The 14,159-nt window shown below is 42.7% G+C and overlaps 1 protein-coding gene across 10 annotated transcripts in view; it reads left to right on the top strand.

Moving 5' to 3' along the window:
- ST3GAL3 (ST3 beta-galactoside alpha-2,3-sialyltransferase 3) overlaps positions 1 to 14,159 on the top strand; it is a 198,136-nt gene that overhangs the window by 10,411 nt on the left and 173,566 nt on the right. The window contains exon 1 of one of the 10 annotated variants that reach the window (XM_049094073.1): positions 2,445 to 2,590. The exons of the other annotated variants lie outside the window; for them this stretch is intronic. The gene's annotated coding sequence lies outside the window, so the exon portion shown is untranslated. Of the gene's footprint in view, positions 1 to 2,444; positions 2,591 to 14,159 lie in introns of those variants that run through there. 10 annotated transcript variants of the gene reach the window in all.

Genomic DNA, 14,159 nt, shown 5'->3' with positions numbered 1-14,159 from the left:
CTTTCTTTCTTTCTTTCTCTTTCTTTCTTTCTTTCTTTCTCTCTCTCTCTCTCTCTCTCTCTTTCTTTCTTTCTTTCTTTCTTTCTTTCTTTCTTTCTTTCTTTCTTTCTTTCTTTCTTTCTTTCTTTCTGAGAGCAAGAGTGCTCATGCTAGTTCAGGGGCAGGGAAGGGCAGACAGAGAGGGAGAAAGTCTTAAGCAGACTGCACTGAGTCCAGAGCCCCATGTGGGGCTCAATCTCATGACCCTGAGATCACGACTTGAGCCAAAACCAAGAGTTGGACACTTAACTGACTGAGCCACCCAGGTGCCCCTTCTTTCTTTTTGTAAAGATTTTATTTTTTAAGATTTTATTTACTTCATGAGAGACAGAGAGAGAGGCAGAGACATAGGCAGAGGGAGAAGCAGGCTCCATGCAAGGAGCCCGATGTGGGACTCAATCCCGGATCCCAGGATCACGCCCTGAGCCAAAGGCAGACACCCAACCGCTGAGCCATCCAGGCATCCCAAAGATTTTACTCTTATTTTTATTTTTTTTAAGTTTATTTATTTACTTTTGGTAATCTCTACACCCAGCGTGTAGAGACTCAAACTCACTACCCCAAGATCAAGAGTCTCATGCTCTGCCCCCTGAGCTAGCCAGGCGCCCCCATATTTTCTAATGATGTATTTTACACTTAGAACACCAGAACTGTATAATGATGTCTGTTTCTAAGTCTTAATATGCCATATCGCTTCAGGGGTTTTATTTTGTTTCATTTTGCTTAAAAGAAATAGAATGTTACATTTCCAGTAAATGCCTCCTATGTATTTTTTCCCTAGTCTCTTTCCTTGTTCACCAGAGAAAGCAGCATCTTGAATTTAAAGTTTTTAAATTCCCATACGTGTTTTTATGCTTTTGCTACATGTTACATGCCCACACACAAGGCACCCAACAGGGGCTGGCAAATGAGCTTGTAGGTTTTACTGGGACACTGCCATCCATGCCCATGTGTGAGTATTGTTACTGACTGCTCTCAGGCTACAGTTTTCTGTTTCTAGTTTTCTGGGTACATGGCCATCTCCCAGCCCCCTTCAACACCAGCCCCCACCCTTTGATTTCAGTTGGCCCAGGCAAAGGAGGGTCACCTTTTCAAACATTCCAGTTGAATTTTCTTTAAAAATATTTTTTTAAAAAAGATTTTATTTATTTATTCATAGAGACAGAGAGAGAGAGAGAGAGAGAGAGAGAGAGAGACAGAGAGAGGCAGAGACACAGGCAGAGGGAGAAGCAGGCTCCATGCCGAGAGCCCGACGTGGGACTCATCCGGGAGATCACGCCCTGGGCTTCAGGCGGCGCTAAACCGCTGCGCCACTGGGGCTGCCCCCAGTTGAATTTTCTCAAGACTGATTGCATTCAGCATTTTTACTCTTACACAGAGAATTTACCTTTTCTAAATAAAACATTATGTCTATAACCTTGTCCCCCAAACACCATTAAAACACCATTAAGCAAAATCCCCTTAAAACCAAACCTTAACAGGGATCCCTGGGTGGCTCAGGGGTTGAACATCTGCCTTCATTCAGCTCAGGGTGTGATCCCAGGATCCTCCTGGGATCTAGTCTCACATCGGGCTCCCTGTATGGAGCCTGCTTCTCCCTTTGTGTGTCTCTGCCTCTCTCTGTGTGTCTTTCATGAATAAATAAAAATCTTTAAACAAACAACCCAAAAAGCAAACCATAACAGCTCCTATTCAGAAAGTGTTGTTTTACTTATTTGTTTTTTAGATAAAAGCAAAGATGAGCTGAAAGTTTTGTTCCCTTGGACCCTCCCCCCCCCCCACCCCCCCAGCTTTTCCTCAGCTACTTCTGAAGGGAGCATCTGACCAGGGACAAAACATTTTTTAGCTTTCCTCTTCAGTCTTCTATTTTTATAACTTTGGTGGATGTCCGATTTCTACTTAGAAAGTCACTGACCACCTGTGTTACAGGAATCAGGGTCTCATCAGGAGAGAGAAACCACACAGTACTCTGAGCAGATAAACTTTAATATAAGAATTATTAACTAGGGATGCCTGGGTGGCTCAGTGGTTGAGTGTCTGCCTTTGACTCTGGGTGTGATCCCGGAGTCCCAGGATCGAGTCCCACATTGAGCTCCCTGGATGGAGCCTGCTTCTCCCTCTGCCTGTGTTTCTGCCTCTCTCTCTCTCTGTGTCCCTCATGAATAAATAAATAAAATCTTTAAAAAAAATTATTAACTATAACGGGGATTTGGAGCAACATGAGATCCGCTAGTAAGAAGTAAATAAGCACATTGAAGGATGCTTAACATTATTAGCCATCAGGAGAATGCAAAGCAAAACCAGAATGAGACACTTGCCCTCACCCCAGGTTTCTATGATTATCTATTTTTGCATATATATATATATATATTTATTGATCCATTTGCTTGGTTCACACCCACTAGGACGGCTGTAAGAAAGAAGATAATAACTAGTGTTGGCACAGATGTGGAGAAATCAGAACTCTCATCTCATGTGTTGCTGATGGAAATGTAAAATGGTACAGCTGGTATTTCCTCCTACAGTTAAACATAGTCACCATATGACCCAGGTATATATCCTAGGTGTATACCCAAGCCCTTCCCTAGGTGTGTGTGTGTGTGTGTGTGTGTGTATACACACAACCAAGAGAAATTAAAATATATGTCCTTATAAGAACTTGTACATCAGTGTTCCTGGCAGCATCATTCGCCAAAAAGTGGAAACAACCCAAATGTCCATCAACTGATGAATGAATAAATAAAATGTGGCATATTCATGTGATGGAATGTTATTTGGCACTAAAAAGAAATGAAATACTGATCCTGTTACATATGTGAACATATGTGAACCTTGGAAACATCAGGCTGAGTGAAAGGAACCTGTCACAAAAGACCACATATTTTATGATTCCATATGTATGAAGTGTCTGTAGACATTTGCCTATTTTGTAGAACAGAAAGTAGAGTAGTAGTTGCTTAGGGCTAAGAGAATGGGAGGTTGGGCAGAGGGGTGACAGCTCAGGGGTGCAAGATATCATTGTGGGGTAATGGAAATGCTCTAAAATTGTGGTAATGTTTGCACGACTGTGTGAAAATACTAAAAGCCATTGAAATGTGAAATGGTTGAATTGTACGGTACGTGAATGCTATGCAATAAAGCTTTTCAAAGAAATAAAGAGAACTCTAAAGAATATAGATGTAGCACCTTTTAAGATGCTCCTTTTAAGGAGTAACCACCACCCCAGGGCTGAGAGAGAGGGCTCATTGAAGAGCTCCCCGGTCCACCGCACACCTGGTGCAAGCCAAGATACAGACTTTGGGGTGTAGTGGACAGGACCATGGCCTGCTGGGTTGCAGATGAGTTCCTGTGATGCTGCGTGCTGGAATTGGCTGGAAATCAGCCTTCTGTGGTGTTGGGAGGAAGCTGTTTGCATAGAGAAGTCTCACCAGAGGCTCTCTGCTACAAAACTGCCCAAGAAGGGTGCTTGGGGCAGCTGTTGGCTGCTGCTCATTGCACATGGTTGGGCACTGGGAAAGCCAGATGTGCTAGAGGAGCCTACCCAGAGGAACACACTGGAACCCAGAAACAAAACCCTTTTTTTCCTCCCGCACCTTTTACTGACAGAACTCAATATCCTGCCTCCTGGTAAGAAAAGTACTTAGCGGGAGTAGATCCATCTTGACAGAGCAAGCAAACACGGTGAATGTGGAGCTGAGGGGCAGTAAGTCAGTAACCCACACAGGAGTCATTGGGACCTCAGCATCCCTCCAGCTTTTTCATTCCCTTTGGGGGTCCCAAGGTTATCCTTGCCCCTAGGGCATTGTGATTCAGAGAAGCCAGAATACTGTATCTTTGGGACAACTTGCCCTCAGCCCGGCTCTCTCTAGTCCAATTTTACATATGTTTTTCTGTTCTGTTTGCTTGGTTCTCTTTTTTTTTTTTAGATAGCAACTATGAGTACAGTGGATCTCCTCTAACTCCTGCTGCTGCATGTTTTTGTTTTGTTGTTTGGATTTGTTTTAGTAATCCTACGTTTTTTATTCTTTTTCTTTTTTAAAAAGATTTTATTTACTTGATAGAGAGGGAGAGAGAGTGCAAGCATGAGAAGGGGAGGGACTGGGCTCTAGAGTGAGGATCATGACCTGAGCCCAGGCTTAACTGGCCGAGCCACCCAGGTGCTCCTGTTTTTCATTTTTTTTTAAATTTTTATTTATTTATGATAGTCACGCGGAGAGAGAGAGAGAGAGAGAGAGAGAGAGAGGCAGAGACATAGGCAGAGGGAGAAGCAGGCTCCATGCACCGGGAGCCTGACATGGGGTTCAATCCCTGGTCTCCAGGATCGTGCCCTGGGCCAAAGGCAGGCGCTAAACCGCTGCGCCACCCAGGGATCCCCTGTTTTTCATTTTATCTTGCTTTTTATCCACCAGTGTTTCCTTCCTTCCTTCCTTCCTTCCTTCCTTCCTTCCTTCCTTCCTTCCTTCCTCCCTCCCTCCCTCCCTCCCTCCCTCCAAGATTTTACTTTTTTTTTTTTTTTTAATTTTATTTATTTATTCATCAGGGACACACAGAGAGAGAGGGGCAGAGACACAGGCAGAGGGAGGAGCAGGCTCCATGCAGGGAGCCCGATGTGGGACTCGATCCCAGGTCTCCAGGATCACACCCTGGGCTGAAGGCGGCGCTGAGCCACCCGGGCTGCCCAGATTTTACTTTTTTTAAGTAAACAAACCCAACATGGGGCTCAAACTCACCATCCTGAGATGAAGAGCCACACCCTCTCCCCACTTAGTCAGCCAGGCACCCCCACTGTTGCTTTCATGACTCTTAACTGTCTTTTCAGCAGTGACCACTTTGTTCTCTTCCACTGAGACTTTCATTTTCGTGATGGTATTTTTTTTTTCTTTGTTCACTCTACCTGAATGCTAATTTTATTTTATTAAGAAAAATGGTGTTTCTTAGTATTTTTTCCCTGAGCTCTCCCTTTAATGCCTGCTCTTAGCTCTTGTGAGCCATTTGGGAGTGGGTGGGGGCTTGGGTAATCTTTGTTAAGGATCTTTAATCTGTTCTGTGACAGCATTTTTTTCTGTCCTGGGATCTTCATCTACCATGTTTTGCCTCAACCCTCCCTACTTCTTTCTTCCACTGGGTTGCAGCATTTTTGTTTAGACCCCATGCTGATTTTTTTGTTTTGTTTTGTTTTGATATACTCTATAGCACCTCTTCAGATGAAAAAGTATTGTAACTTGAAGCCAGATCATTGGGATTTGGATCCTGGCTTTGCCACTTACTAGCTCGGTGATTATTATTATTAGTATTTTTTAAGATTTTATTTATTTATTTGACAAAGAGAGGGAGCACAAGCAGGGGGAGTGGCAGGCCAAGGGAGAAGCAGGCTCTTTGCTGTGCGGAGAGACGGATGTGGGTCATGATCCTGGGATCATGACCTGTGAAGGCAGATTTTTAACCACCTGAGCCACGCAGGCACTCCACTAGCTCTGTGATCTTAAACAAGATAATTTAACCTCTCTGTGCCTCAGTTTTTTCTGTATGTAATGGGAATGATAACCTTAGGATTGGCGAGAAGATTCAGTGAATTAAATTGTTCAAAACTTAGACCTGTGATTGGTCCACAGTAAGTGCTATATGAATATTAACAATATAAACTTACCTGCACATTGACTTGCAATTAGAAAATGCACAGTTCTTCATAGAATAATTTAACATATTGCATATTAATTAACTACTTAAATCCTCCTAGTCATGCATAATGTCTGAATAGGAGGTGTGCATTCAGCAAAAATGTTTGTTAAAAAAATTGATGAGCTTTTCAGTGACTTTTTTTGGGAAGCTGGATGATAAATAATACTGCATATAATAACTTCTAATTAGCTTGCCTCAAAAATATTCACAGGGGACATGCTCAGGAAATACTTAGCGGTTTTTGCTCTGCATACTTTCGTCATACTTGGGTTTATATCCAGTATGGTTGATATTTGAAGGTCAGCAAAATTCTGACATTTTAGACTAAAAAATGTTGCCAGGTAGAGTTGAGAAAATAACCGTATTGTAGGCTGTTTTAGAAATGACAGGAGTTTGGTGCAGTTTGTTTCAGTGAGCTCAGATTTTTATGATTTTCTTTTGATGGCTCAATTAAAATAACCTAGCATTATATACCTTTTATACCTTTCTTTGTTTCTTTTGTGAGCATATTATCATTGACTGAATGAATCTTCAGTCAGTGAGCAGATAGTTCTTGAATACCTACCAGGAATACAGTGGTGACTAAATAGACGCACTCCCTGCCTGGATTAGCCGCAGTATAAATGTTAAAACAAATTACTGTAAATACGCGGAAGATTACAAGTGCCCTGGGTACTGGGATGAGGATAAACAGCTGCTGTGGGAATTTATAACAGGGAGACCTAACTAAAGTGTGGAGCCGGGTAAGGCTTTTCTGTGGAATTAACCTTTAAGCTGAGAATTAAAGGCTGAGTGGGACCTGGTGAGCTGAAGTGGGAGGGTCCAGACAGTGTCATCCTGACCTGGGAAGGGAGCATGGGGCCTGGAACACTCCGAGAGGTGGTCGGTGTTGCAGACCCACCCGGGCGAGGTGTCAGGGATGGCAAGAGGTGTGGGGAGAGGACGGCAGGGGCCAGAGCACCTGAGCCTTACAGGCCCTGTGAAGGGAATGGGGCCTTACCCTAAGGACGGTGAGACATTTGCACAGTTAAAGCCTGGGAGTGAGATAAATTCACATCGGCTGCTGTGTGGAGAATGAGTTGGAGAGGATCGGGAGTGGGTATGGGAGGCTAACCTGGGGCTGTAGTAGGAGTCCAAGCCAAAGGTGATAGCGACTTGAAATGGGATGGAGGGAGGGAGGATGGATTCAGGAAGGGTTTCAGAGGCGAAGTTCACAGGACTCGGTGGTTGACTTTATGTGGAGGTGAGAGCAAGGAGGAGGGTAGTGTCAAGGATGACTTCCAGGTCTCTGACAGAAGCACCTGGGAGGCTGTTGCTTCTTACTTGAGATGGGGACCAGTGGAGAAAGAGGAAATTTGGGGCATCTGTGAAACATCTAGATGATGCCGTCGAGTGGGAAGTTAAATACACGGACGTGAAACTCAGAAGTAGTTATCTAGATGGAAGAGATCAAGTTTGGGATGGTCAGCATAATGATGGCAAATTAAATCACAGAAGCAGAACGAAATTGCCTTGGGGATGTCTGCAGAATGGAAATGTTAAGCTGCACACATTACCACAAGCTTCTCTCCTGATTCAAAAATTGCTGTGCATATGTACATGCACACAAATCATACCTTCAGGATGTTTTATGTTTTGGAATGTGTACAACTTACTATACCGAGTCTGGAGTTGGGGCATATCATTAGAAATACAGTAGTTTATTCTTTCAACAGTGGTGCTGTGCTGTTAAAGGCAGGTGATTCACAGGCCTAAGTTACAGATTTCTGCTTTCAAATTGTGTACTTATTCTTTGCCGAGGCAGAAAAACAGGCAGGATGTTTTATAAATGCTATGACACAGGTAAGCATGGGAGGTTATGGAAGCAGACACAGAGTATGGGGCTATGATGAAGGAAAGCTTCCCCAAGGAGGTAAGACTTGAACGGAGCCCTAAAGATGAGCTGGCATTGGTAGGCACAGAAGGCAGAGAAGGGTCTCTCCCACCTGCTGTGCTGCCTCCTCCAGTTTCAGATGCTGTAGAAAGGTCAAGGCATGGGAAGACAGTAACGTCCAGCAGGCCTGACAGTTACAAGGTCAGTGGCACACTTGGGGACCCTCTAGCGCAGGGTATGAATTTGATTGTCTTAGCGTCCCCGTGCTTTGCATAACTCCTGGCACTTAGTGTTGCATCAGCTTTGGACAGAAGAGAAACACCTCCTTCTCAAAGATGACTGCAGGGGAAAGGCAAGAGCCCAGATCGCCGCATTCCCTCTACGGCTGAAGCGAGCTTACTGCAACTGTTCACCTGCGCAGGGAGGCCATGTGAGCTCCTCCAGCCCCAACAATCTTCAGTATTAATCTAGTGTTAGTGTTCTTATGTTTTAGTCTAGTCTTTTTCTTCTTTTTTTTAATGATTGGGTATATCATTTGTCAATTTTTTTTCACCCAGTAGTATGTCATCAGCATTTCCCTATGTCATTACAGTTTTTTTTTTTTTTTTTTTCACAAAATAAAACCTTTTGGGGCGCCTGGGTGGCTCAGTCGGTTAACCATCTGCCTTCAGTTCAGGTCATGATCCCGGGGTCCTGGGATCGAGCCCCGCATTGGTGGGGAGTTGGCTTGTCCCTCTGCCTCTGCCTGCCACTCCTCCTGCTTGTGCGTGCACACACTCTCTCTCTTTTTCTAAAATGAATAAAATCTTTTAAAGACATAAATTACATCTTTTTTTTTTTTTCATCAGTTACATCTCACGTGGCTGCCAAATGTCTCATTTAGATGTTCATTCAAACACTTACTTGAGCATTTGGTTTCTTTTTTCTTTTGAAATATCTGAAAATTACAAAAAAAGTTGCAAAAAATATTACAGAGAGCTCTCATATAGCCTTCAGCTATTTTATGGTGGGTCTATCAGGTCTCTCCTTTGTAAAGCAACTCTTCTCCCCTCTGTAATTAAGAAACATCTTGTGAGCAGATACTTGAAGACTGTATAATACCCCATTTCTCAAAAGTCTACCCATTAATTTTAGCATCCTTTGATATTTCTTAGCCAAATTATTACTGAAATGGTCACCAAATGGTGACTTTCTAATTAGATTATTCCTTCTGCATTCATTAGTGGGCATTCTGCTCTGAGGGAGAGCTTTCTCCTCTCATTCATTAGGTTCTTAGTTAATGGGTTATAATCTATTATTATTGGTCTGAATTGCTCCTTAGCTGGCCATTAGGAGCCCCTCAAGCTGGCTCCTTTTTCCTTCTGACATGGTTTTACTCTGAGACTTTTCTTACTTCTAGGCACCTAGAAGTTTCCAGCCTCGGCTTGTTTATACTTTCTTTGCTTCAGCCTTGCTATTGGCCATTCTTCCAGGGATCCTTGGTTCCCATTAGGGAAGAATGGTATTTAAAAACCAAGGTCTAGGGGCACCTGGGTGGCTCAGTCTGCTAAGCATCTGCCTTCAGCTCAGGTCATGATCCCAGGAACCTGATGGAGCCCCACGTCAGGCTCCCTGCTCAGTGGGGAGTCTGCTTCTCCCTCTGCCCCTCTGTCTGCTCATGCTCCCTTTCTGTCTTTCAAATAAATAAATGAAATCTTAAAAAAATAAAATAAAAACCAAGACCTAGTTGCTAGATGTACATCTCCCTGTAATCGGAGCATGACTGCTGCCAGGCCCTTTTCAGTGACCAGAGCTGGGAATTTATGCATGTATTGCACACAAAGGCACACACTATCTTTACTTCTATTTTTATATCTTTTAAATTTAATTTTATTTTAAGGATGATTTTATTTATTTATTCATGAGAGACACAGAGAGGCAGAGACACAGGCAGAGGGAGAAGCAGGCTCCATGCAGGGATCCCGACGTGGGACTCGATCCCAGGTCTCCAGGGTCAGGCCCTGGGCTGAAGGCGGTGCTAAACCACGGAGCCAGCCGGGCTGCCCTATATCTTTTTTATATATCAAAAGCCATCCATTTACACCAATCCCTTCCACTTCAGTACACCCCCCAAATTTATTCCAGTTTTCCTGTTTGCACCTCCCTTCTCCATCATTGAGAAATCTGGCTCCTCTTAGCGTCAGTATATTTACTTACTTGGTCAATCCCAGTATTGCCTGTTGCCACACCCCCGGACCAGTCACGATGGACTGATGCCCCACATGTCCCTTCATTCCAGGTATACATGCCTGCCTTGATTGGTGCCTGAAGCTTAATGGCTTTTAGATTAAATTATTCAGAAAGGAACGTGGAGAGAGCGCCTTTTTGTGGTTGTATAATCCTCTCGTTTTGTGGTTATATAGTTCATTTAATCCCAGTGAAGGACTGACTTACTCTTATATTACAAATAGTGCTGCAGTGAACAGGTATGTGCATAAGTTGTTTTGAATTTTTGTCAGTGTATCTTTGGGATAGTTTTTTTTTTTATATTTCTTTATTTATTTTAGAGAGACGCAGAAAGATCAAGAGTGAGTACAAGCGAGGGAAAGGCAGAGGGAGAGAGAGCATCTCAAGCAGACTCCGTGCTGAGTGCAGAGCCTGATGCAGGGCTGGATCTCATGACTCTGAGGTCACGACCTGAGCCAAATCAAGAGTAGTACCCTCAACGTACTGAGTGACCCAGGTGCCCTTGGGATGGTTTCTTAATTTTTTATTTTTTTATTTTTAATTTTTATTTATTTATGATAGTCTCACAGAGAGAGAGAGAGAGGCAGAGACACAGGCAGAGGGAGAAGCAGGCTCCATGCACCGGGAGCCCGACGTGGGATTCGATCCCGGGTCTCCAGGATCGCGCCCTGGGCCAAAGGCAGGCGCCAAACTGCTGCGCCACCCAGGGATCCCTGGATGGTTTCTTAAAAGTGAAGTTATTGAGGTAAAGGGTAAAAGCATGTGTAATTTCGTTAGATGTGGTCTTTTCCTTTCCACTGCCAAGCAGTATGTGAGAGGACTGGTTCCTCTCACAGCCTCAAGCTTTTGTCCTAGCAATGAGTTTGAAATTTTATCTCTTTAAGAATCTCGAGATGTTGTTCTTTTCCTTGTCTTGAAGGTCTTGACTTATTTTAAGCTCTTCTTTGTATGTCATCCACTTTTAGAAATCAGTTTTCTCTTTGGGTGTTTGTTCTAACTCTTCATTTGAAGATCCTTTTCCATAATGGAAAAGATAGAAGTAAAATAGGTAATTAGTTCAGCCTTCTCTGTAATATTTGATATTTGCTGAATGGACAGATAAGTCAGGTGGCTGACTGATGGTTGTGTGTTGGCTGGAGCCTTAGGTTGGAGTCACTGTGTGGCTGTGGCAGTTCAGGTATCACATCTGCTTTCAGGACAGACAGAAGGAGGAGGGCCTGGTACCAGCCATCTTCCGAAGGGAAAGGCTTTCCAACAGCCACCTGCTTTTGTAGGCAGGCCACTTATACTTTAAATTTGTCTTCATTGGGAGCACTGGATATATAGTCCTTTGTGTTGCTAGAATTGCAAGTCTCTGAGTTCATTTGCAATTTGAAAACTTTGTTATTTGCATAAGTATAAAAAATTAAAAATAATAAATATACTAATAAATAGATTGTATAAAACACCCCCTCTACTTTTCAGTCTATGCATATTAAGTATGTACTTAATATGTAGCCTTAATTTTCAGTATTACTGTTGCCCTTGTTTGTTACCACCAGTATGAGGCCCTACGTAGATGTATATTACTATTCTACAACTCAATTTTTGTTTTCATTTAGCAGTATATACTAGACATTTCCCCCGTGGCAGGACATACAGCAGTGCCTCACTCTATCTAACCAATACATCATGGTCTATGCTTGTTATTCTCCTCCCCTCATTGATCCATTACCCACCTGTATCCTCTGTGCTGGTGACTGACCTTTACAGACAGCATCATCCCAGCTTCCTTGCCCTCTGGCTTCCAGTTGGAATCAGCTGATAAAAGACACTGACAGAGATCAAAGTGATGAGAGAAGTCAGAGCATTTCGTATCCCCCTCTGCCCCCTGGAGTGGCTGTGTCCCCCCCCCCCCCCCGCCCCCCAGTCCGCAGCACTGCTCCCGATGGCTGGGCTCTCTTCCACTGGAACCCTTCTGTCTTTTGTTCTTTTACCTCGAAGGCAGGAGTAGCTTCCTACTGTTGATGGTCCCTGGGTGCTTCACCACCCCTGGTTGGTTCCTTTAACTCTAATCACACAGCTATAAAAAAGTCCCATCATTAACTTCCTTTGGTTAATTCCTTTGCGAGTGCCATCTGTTTCCTGCCAAGACACCCACTGATAGAGATGTCATTGTGTAGACGTACCGTAATTCATTTCTTTGTTCACTATTGATGGACATTTGAAATTTTTTTCTTGTATTTTGTTCTTATAATGAGCATTGCTAATGAATAATCATATACATATCTTGTAAAGTATTTGTTGGAATGTTCCTGTAGGAAAAAATCACAGAAGTAGAAATAGTAGGTGGAGGTGCATGAATGTTGGAAATTTTAGTAGCTATTTCCCAGTTGCTCCTTCAGGAGTTTACCAGTTTACATTTCTACAATGTGTTTTTTGATTTTTTTTAATATAAAAAATTATAGAGGTATAGGGTGGCTGGGTGACACAGTCAGTTAAGTGTCCAACTCTTTATTTCAGCTCAGGTCATGATCTCAGGGTCATGAGATTGAGTTCCATGTCGGGTTCTGTGCTGAGTGCAGAGTCTGCTTAAGATTCTCCCTCTCTCTCTGCCTCTCTGGCTCATGCTCTTTCTCTCTCTCTCTCTCTTTTTTTTTAAGATTTTATTTATTTATTCATGAGAGACACAGGGAGAGAGATGCAGAGACACAGGCAGAGGGAGAAGCAGGCTCCATGCAGGGAGCCCAATACGGGACTTCATCCCAAGACTCCAGGATCAAGCCCCGAGCTGAAGGCAGCTCTAAACCACTGAGCCACCAGACTGCCCAACTCTCTCTCTCTCTTTCACAAATAAATAAATCTTAAAAAAAATTATAGAAGTAATACTTGCGGCTTAAAACAAATAAATTGAATTTTAGACATATATAAAAGGAAAAGTACTTCCCATTGTTTCATCGTGTTTCCTGGAGATAACCACATCACAGTTAGCTATGTAGCCTATCATGTTTTTTTTCTTTGCAAAATTTATATGCTTATCATAGAATAAATTCATATATAGATAAGGTAAATTCATTTATATATATGTGTATCTGTCTCTTTTGTGAGTGCATCTGTAGACTTTACTCTGTTCTATTGATCTATTTGTCTTTTCCTGTGCCAGTACTCATCTATCTTAAGAATTACAGCTTTGAGTTAGTTTTTTTTTTTTTTTTTTTTTAAGATTTTATTATTTGTCAGAGAGAGAGAGAAAGAGACAGCACAAGCAGGGGGGAGTGGCAAGCAGAGGGAGAAGCAGGCTCCCTGCTGAGCAAGGAGCCCGATACAGGACTCGATCCCAGGACTCTGGGATCATGACCTGAGCCGAAGGCAGACGCTTAACCAGCTGAGCCACCCAGGCATCCTTTGCATCAGTTTTCATATCTGATAAGGCAAATCCTCATCTAATTTTTTTTTTTTTTTTAATTTCTGGGCTCTTCTTGGGCATGAAATCTTCGGATTAACTTTAGATTTAAGTTAAACAAACAAACATGGGTTTTGCCTGGAGTCAGATTGAATTTATAGAGTACTGATATATTATTTCCAGTGCTGAAACTTCTCACTTAGGAGCTTATTATGTGTCTTTATTTATTCAGATCTCTTATGTTCGTTGGTGAAAATCTTGCCCGTTTCCTCCTGTTCATTTTTAGATATTTTACAGATTTTGTTGCCATCATGAGTGGAATTCTTCCCCTTATGTGTTCTCATCAGTTATTGCTGGTATAGTTTTTAAGAAGCTGTTGGTTTTTGTGGGGCACCTGGCTGGCTCAGTTGGGAGAGCATGTGACTCTTAACCTCAAGGTTGTAAGTTTGAGTGCCATGTAGGGTGTAGATTGCTTAAATAAATAAAACTTTAAAAATTTTTGTAAATTAATCTTAATAATCACCTACTTATTAGTTCTAATGGTTTTTCAGTTGATTCTCTTTGCTTTTCTAGGTGGACAGTTAAATCTGCAAATGATAACTTTTTATCACTTTATTTAAAATATTGGGGTTGAGGGTGATCCTGGGAAGTCTTCTTGGCTGATGTTCCATTTCAGATGAGCATCCATCAGATAATGTGCCATAGGTGCAAGCAGTGTGGCAGAGAATGTTCCAGACAGGCCTCGGGGAGAGAGAAATAACAAGGCTACGTTCCTATGAATTGGAAGATGACAGGCACAGGACACAGACAAGGTTGGGAGTGTAAGAGGTGGCTTGGAGAGTAAAGTAGGGGCGCAGTCAGAAGCTGCTAGACTCTAAGGGGCAATTCGTTTATTTTAAAGGGATTGAGGATTTACTGAAAGGTGTGTGAGGAGGAATGGCACCCCAAAGATGTCCATAC

This window comes from Canis lupus, chromosome 15 (genome assembly GCF_003254725.2).
Source record: "Canis lupus dingo isolate Sandy chromosome 15, ASM325472v2, whole genome shotgun sequence".
Taxonomy (NCBI): domain Eukaryota; kingdom Metazoa; phylum Chordata; class Mammalia; order Carnivora; family Canidae; genus Canis; species Canis lupus.
This window is presented reverse-complemented; position numbering and strand designations above follow the sequence as displayed.